This window comes from Oncorhynchus mykiss, chromosome 3 (assembly GCF_057628025.1).
Source record: "Oncorhynchus mykiss isolate SJ-2025 chromosome 3, ASM5762802v1, whole genome shotgun sequence".
NCBI lineage: Eukaryota > Metazoa > Chordata > Actinopteri > Salmoniformes > Salmonidae > Oncorhynchus > Oncorhynchus mykiss.
The window spans coordinates 14,790,880-14,796,323 of record NC_143024.1 but is presented as its reverse complement, the minus strand read 5'-3'; positions in this window follow the sequence as shown (position 1 = coordinate 14,796,323).

The window sequence follows — 5,444 nt, the reverse complement described above, 5'->3', positions numbered from 1 at the left end:
AACATTGTAACAATGCAACGACACTCAATTTAAGTTTAGTGTTAACAAAGTCGCAATAAAGGCATAAAGATTCAGCTTCTTCAAAGAAGGCAACCGCTGCTGGTTATTTTAATTACATTTGCGCACATTTGGGGAGGGACATCATTTTGATATTTAAAGGTGCATTCATTACCTATCCTCCATTTATACACCAATACCCTGTTAATTAACAGTGTTAGGGTCAGCAGGTTAGTTATCAGGGTCAGCTGGTTAGTTATCAGGGTCAGAAGGTTAGTTGTTAACAGGGTCAGCAGGTTAGTTGTTAACAGGGTCAGCAGGTTAGTTGTTAACAGGGTCAGCAGGTTAGTTGTTAACAGGGTCAGGTGGTTAGTTGTTAGTTGTTAACAGGGTCAGCAGGTTAGTTGTTAACAGGGTCAGCAGGTTAGTTGTTAACAGGGTCAGCAGGTTAGTTGTTAACAGGGTCAGCAGGTTAGTTGTTAACAGGGTCAGCAGGTTAGTTGTTAACAGGGTCAGGTGGTTAGTTGTTATCAGGGTCAGCAGGTTAGTTGTTAACAGGGTCAGCAGGTTAGTTGTTAACAGGGTCAGGTGGTTAGTTGTTAACAGGGTCAGCAGGTTAGTTGTTAACAGGGTCAGCAGGTTAGTTGTTAACAGGGTCAGGTGGTTAGTTGTTAGTTGTTAACAGGGTCAGGTGGTTAGTTGTTAACAGGGTCAGCAGGTTTGTTGTTAACAGGGTCAGCAGGTTAGTTGTTAACAGGGTCAGCAGGTTAGTTGTTAACAGGGTCAGCAGGTTAGTTGTTAACAGGGTCAGCAGGTTAGTTGTTAACAGGGTCAGGTGGTTAGTTGTTAGTTGTTAACAGGGTCAGGTGGTTAGTTGTTAACAGGGTCAGCAGGTTAGTTGTTAACAGGTTCAGCAGGTTAGTTGTTAACAGGGTCAGCAGGTTAGTTGTTAACAGGGTCAGCAGGTTAGTTGTTAACAGGGTCAGCAGGTTAGTTGTTAACAGGGTCAGCAGGTTAGTTGTTAACAGGGTCAGCAGGTTAGTTGTTAACAGGGTCAGCAAGTTAGTTGTTAACAGGGTCAGCAGGTTCGTTGTTAACAGGGTCAGCAGGTTAGTTGTTAACAGGGTCAGCAGGTTAGTTGTTAACAGGGTCAGCAGGTTAGTTGTTAACAGGGTCAGGTGGTTAGTTGTTAACAGGGTCAGCAGGTTAGTTGTTAACAGGGTCGGGTGGTTAGTTGTTAACAGGGTCAGCAGGTTAGTTGTTAACAGGGTCAGCAGGTTAGTTGTTAACAGGGTCAGGTGGTTAGTTGTTAACAGGGTCAGCAGGTTAGTTGTTAACAGGGTCAGGAGGTTAGTTGTTAACAGGGTCAGGTGGTTAGTTGTTATCAGGGTCAGTAGGTTAGTTGTTAACAGAGTCAGCAGGTTAGTTGTTAACAGGGTCAGCAGGTTAGTTGTTAACAGGGTCAGCAGGTTAGTTGTTAACAGGGTCAGCAGGTTAGTTGTTATCAGGGTCAGCAGGTTAGTTGTTAACAGGGTCAGCAGGTTAGTTGTTAACAGGGTCAGCAGGTTAGTTGTTAACAGGGTCAGGTGGTTAGCTGTTATCAGGGTCAGGTGGTTAGTTGTTAACAGGGTCAGGTTGTTAGTTGTTAACAGGGTCAGGAGGTTAGTTGTTAACAGGGTCAGGTTGTTAGTTGTTAACAGGGTCAGGAGGTTAGTTGTTAACAGGGTCAGGTTGTTAGTTGTTAACAGGGTCAGGAGGTTAGTTGTTAACAGGGTCAGGTTGTTAGTTGTTAACAGGGTCAGGAGGTTAGTTGTTAACAGGGTCAGCAAGTTAGTTGTTAACAGGGTCAGCAGGTTAGTTGTTAACAGGGTCAGCAGGTTAGTTGTTAACAGGGTCAGCAGGTTAGTTGTTAACAGGGTCAGCAGGTTAGTTGTTAACAGGGTCAGGTGGTTAGTTGTTAACAGGGTCAGCAGGTTAGTTGTTAACAGGGTCGGGTGGTTAGTTGTTAACAGGGTCAGCAGGTTAGTTGTTAACAGGGTCAGCAGGTTAGTTGTTAACAGGGTCAGGTGGTTAGTTGTTAACAGGGTCAGCAGGTTAGTTGTTAACAGGGTCAGGTGGTTAGTTGTTAACAGGGTCAGCAGGTTAGTTGTTAACAGGGTCAGGAGGTTAGTTGTTAACAGGGTCAGGTGGTTAGTTGTAATCAGGGTCAGTAGGTTAGTTGTTAACAGAGTCAGCAGGTTAGTTGTTAACAGGGTCAGCAGGTTAGTTGTTAACAGGGTCAGCAGGTTAGTTGTTAACAGGGTCAGCAGGTTAGTTGTTATCAGGGTCAGCAGGTTAGTTGTTAACAGGGTCAGCAGGTTAGTTGTTAACAGGGTCAGCAGGTTAGTTGTTAACAGGGTCAGCAGGTTAGTTGTTAACAGGGTCAGGTGGTTAGCTGTTATCAGGGTCAGGTGGTTAGTTGTTAACAGGGTCAGGTGGTTAGTTGTTAACAGGGTCAGGAGGTTAGTTGTTAACAGGGTCAGGTTGTTAGTTGTTAACAGGGTCAGGAGGTTAGTTGTTAACAGGGTCAGCAGGTTAGTTGTTATCCGGGTCAGCAGGTTAGTTGTTAACAGGGTCAGCAGGTTAGTTGTTAACAGGGTCAGCAGGTTAGTTGTTAACAGGGTCAGGAGGTTAGTTGTTAACAGAGTCAGCAGGTTAGTTGTTATCCGGGTCAGCTTGTTAGTTGTTAACAGGGTCAGCAGGTTAGTTAACAGGGTCAGCAGGTTAGTTGTTAACAGAGTCAGCAGGTTAGTTGTTAACAGGGTCAGGTGGTTAGCTGTTAACAGGGTCAGCAGGTTAGTTGTTAACAGGGTCAGGTTGTTAGTTGTTTACAGGGTCAGGAGGTTAGTTGTTAACAGGGTCAGCAGGTTAGTTGTTATCCGGGTCAGCAGGTTAGTTGTTAACAGGGTCAACAGGTTAGTTGTTAACAGGGTCAGGTGGTTAGTTGTTAACAGGGTCAGCAGGTTAGTTGTTAACAGGGTCAGGTGGTTAGTTGTTATCAGGGTCAGGTGGTTAGTTGTTAACAGGGTCAGCAGGTTAGTTGTTAACAGGGTCAACAGGTTAGTTGTTAACAGGGTCAGCAGGTTAGTTGTTAACAGGGTCAGCAGGTTAGTTGTTAACAGGGTCAGCAGGTTAGTTGTTAACAGGGTCAGCAGGTTAGTTGTTATCCGGGTCAGCAGGTTAGTTGTTATCAGGGTCAGGTGGTTAGTTGTTAACAGGGTCAGGTGGTTAGTTGTTAACAGGGTCAGCAGGTTAGTTGTTAACAGGGTCAGGTTGTTAGTTGTTAACAGGGTCAGGTGGTTAGTTGTTAACAGGGTCAGGTGGTTAATTGTTATCAGGGTCAGGTGGTTAGTTGTTAACAGGGTCAGCAGGTTAGTTGTTAACAGGGTCAGGTGGTTAGTTGTTAACAGGGTCAGGTGGTTAATTGTTATCAGGGTCAGGTGGTTAGTTGTTAACAGGGTCAGGTGGTTAGTTGTTAACAGGGTCAGGTGGTTAGTTGTTAACAGGGTCAGGTGGTTAGTTGTTAACAGGGTCAGGTTGTTAGTTGTTAACAGGGTCAGCAGGTTAGTTGTTAACAGGGTCAGCAGGTTAGTTGTTAACAGGGTCAGCAGGTTAGTTGTTATCCGGGTCAGGTTGTTAGTTGTTAACATGGTCAGCAGGTTGTTGTTATCCGGGTCAGGTTGTTAGTTGTTAACAGGGTCAGGTGGTTAGTTGTTAACAGGGTCAGGTGGTTAGTTGTTAACAGGGTCAGGTTGTTAGTTGTTAACAGGGTCAGGTGGTTAGTTGTTAACAGGGTCAGGTTGTTAGTTGTTAACAGGGTCAGGTGGTTAGTTGTTAACAGGGTCAGGTGGTTAGTTGTTAACAGGGTCAGGTGGTTAGTTGTTATCAGGGTCAGGTGGTTAGTTGTTAACCGGGTCAGCAGGTTAGTTGTTAACAGGGTCAGGTGGTTAGTTGTTAACAGGGTCAGCAGGTTAGTTGTTAACAGGGTCAGGAGGTTAGTTGTTAACAGGGTCAGGTGGTTAGTTGTTATCAGGGTCAGGTGGTTAGTTGTTAACAGGGTCAGGTGGTTAGTTGTTAACAGGGTCACGTGGTTAGTTGTTAACAGGGTCAGCAGGTTAGTTGTTAACAGGGTCAGCAGGTTAGTTGTTAACAGGGTCAGCAGGTTAGTTGTTAACAGGGTCAGCAGGTTAGTTGTTAACAGGGTCAGCAGGTTAGTTGTTAACAGGGTCAGGAGGTTAGTTGTTATCCGGGTCAGCAGGTTAGTTGTTAACAGGGTCAGGTGGTTAGTTGTTAACAGGGTCAGCAGGTTAGTTGTTAACAGGGTCAGGTTGTTAGTTGTTAACAGGGTCAGGAGGTTAGTTGTTAACAGGGTCAGCAGGTTAGTTGTTAACAGGGTCAGGTGGTTAGTTGTTAACAGGGTCAGGTGGTTAGTTGTTAACAGGGTCAGCAGGTTAGTTGTTAACAGGGTCAGCAGGTTAGTTGTTAACAGGGTCAGCAGGTTAGTTGTTAACAGGGTCAGCAGGTTAGTTGTTATCAGGGTCAGCAGGTTAGTTGTTAACAGGGTCAGGTGGTTAGTTGTTATCAGGGTCAGCAGGTTAGTTGTTAACAGGGTCAGGTGGTTAGTTGTTAACAGGGTCAGGTGGTTAGTTGTTAACAGGGTCAGCAGGTTAGTTGTTAACAGGGTCAGGTTGTTAGTTGTTAACAGGGTCAGCAGGTTAGTTGTTAACAGGGTCAGGTGGTTAGTTGTTAACAGGGTCAGGTGGTTAGTTGTTAACAGGGTCAGCAGGTTAGTTGTTAACAGGGTCAGGTTGTTAGTTGTTAACAGGGTCAGGTGGTTAGTTGTTAACAGGGTCAGGTGGTTAGTTGTTAACAGGGTCAGCAGGTTAGTTGTTAACAGGGTCAGCAGGTTAGTTGTTAACAGGGTCAGCAGGTTAGTTGTTAACAGGGTCAGGTGGTTAGTTGTTAACAGGGTCAGCAGGTTAGTTGTTAACAGGGTCAGGTTGTTAGTTGTTAACAGGGTCAGCAGGTTAGTTGTTATCCGGGTCAGGTTGTTAGTTGTTAACAGGGTCAGGTGGTTAGTTGTTAACAGGGTCAGGTGGTTAGTTGTTAACAGGGTCAGGTTGTTAGTTGTTAACAGGGTCAGCAGGTTAGTTGTTATCCGGGTCAGGTTGTTAGTTGTTAACAGGGTCAGGTGGTTAGTTGTTAACAGGGTCAGGTTGTTAGTTGTTAACAGGGTCAGCAGGTTAGTTGTTATCCGGGTCAGGTTGTTAGTTGTTATCAGGGTATAACACGTCTGTACAGCTCAACAGCAGAAGGGAATATAACATTTCCACTTTGACAAAATCATTGCTCAACTTTGAAACCAAAATGTTGAGATAATTTATATTATAAAGATTGAAACTTGAGTG